The 1,497-nt window shown below is 58.0% G+C and overlaps 1 protein-coding gene across 1 annotated transcript in view; it reads right to left on the reverse strand.

Moving 5' to 3' along the window:
- Positions 1-1,497, reverse strand: part of PRRC2B (proline-rich coiled-coil 2B) — a 52,073-nt gene that overhangs the window by 48,951 nt on the left and 1,625 nt on the right. The gene's annotated exons all lie outside the window — the stretch shown is intronic.

Consider the following 1,497-nt stretch of genomic DNA (forward strand, 5'->3'; position numbering starts at 1 on the left):
GGGGAGGGGGAGGGGGAGGGGGAGGAAGAGAAATATCAATGTCAGAGACCCATTGACTGGTTGCCTCCCCACTGGCCTTGACCTGGGAATTGAACCCGTGACCCTTCTGTCTACAGGTCAACCCTCTAACCACTGAGTCAAACTGGCCAGGGCCCCACAGGTCATCTCTTGAGAAGATAACGAGAAAGGGTCCTGAGGAGATTTCTGCTGACTCAGCAGCCTTCCAGTCACTCTTCTATTCAAGCTTCTACCGGGCAAGATGCGAGGTCAGCCATCCACTCGCCAGAGTCCACCCACTGCTGGAGCTCCCGCTGTAAGCTCAAGTCCAATCCGACACGACACTCACTCTCCCCGGGTTCACTTCACCCAAGTAACTCATCACCATCGTGACCATTCCAACATGAAGGCCGCCGACCCTCTCACATGACCTTCTACCCAAAGCAGGAGCGTCCAGGCAGTGCTGCCTCAGTGCTCCCCGCTAAGCACTTGCTCCCCCTCCCACCCCTCAATATGCCCAAGGAGGGCAGGCCCAGCAGCAGCAGAGACCCAGGGCCGGGTCTGCTGCCTCCCGTCTCCACACTCACCCCTCCTCCCAGCAGACATGCAGCACCACAGCCTCATGAAAGCTGCAACGCTCTGGCCAGCGCTGCGTGAGAACAGGTACAGGGAGGGAGCGGTGCTGTCCTCTCTCTAGAATTTTCCGTAGCACGGGCATTTCAAGGCCTGTGTTGAAATGTGTCATATCCATTTCTCTAGAGTTTGTCGTGTCCGCCATTTGATTACAATGACGACAGTGGCTGGCATCTGCCACGCGCTTCCTCCGGGCCAGGCTCTGTGCTAAGTCCCTGGCTGTGTTCTCTCATCTCTTGTAACTGCCCCTGGAGCCAGGAATATTCTTACTTCACAGGACAATGAAGCTCAGAAGTCAAATGATTCTCCAGGTGCCATAAAGCTAACGGGCCGCTGGCTGGGCATCCCGCACACCTGTCCGGTCCAAATTCACACTAAACCATCAGCCAGCGTGATGCCCAAGCAAACTGTCAGAAAAATGTTAAATGGCGTTTAGGACGCTACTGTGGTTACTGCTACTTTAAGATCTGACTGATTATTTGCTCGCTCTCTCCACCCTGCCCGGAGCAACTACAGAGAAGTTTCACAAAAGCTGGTGTGGCCGTTTCCAGGGAGAGGGAAGGACGCTCGTCAGCAGCTGTTCCGGATCCCGAGCACCAGCAGCCGGACCGTGAGATGCAGGGCAAGAGGTGCACGGGCCGGGACCGGGGAGCGTTCATCCCACACAGGCTCACCTCGGCCAGAGGTTTCTGTCCCCTCCATCCTCTTCCCTGGACGCCCCTACCACTGGCCGGAGCCCCGTCAGGACACAGCTGGGGGCTCAGGCGCCGGGGAAGGCCCGGCTCTGTGCCCCGCACACAGTGGTGCTGCTTCCCTAACGACTTCCGTGCCAGACCCGGGTCACGAGGCTGCGGGCTGCTCTCCCTC

This window comes from Myotis brandtii, unplaced genomic scaffold, assembly GCF_000412655.1.
Source record: "Myotis brandtii unplaced genomic scaffold, ASM41265v1 scaffold699, whole genome shotgun sequence".
NCBI lineage: Eukaryota > Metazoa > Chordata > Mammalia > Chiroptera > Vespertilionidae > Myotis > Myotis brandtii.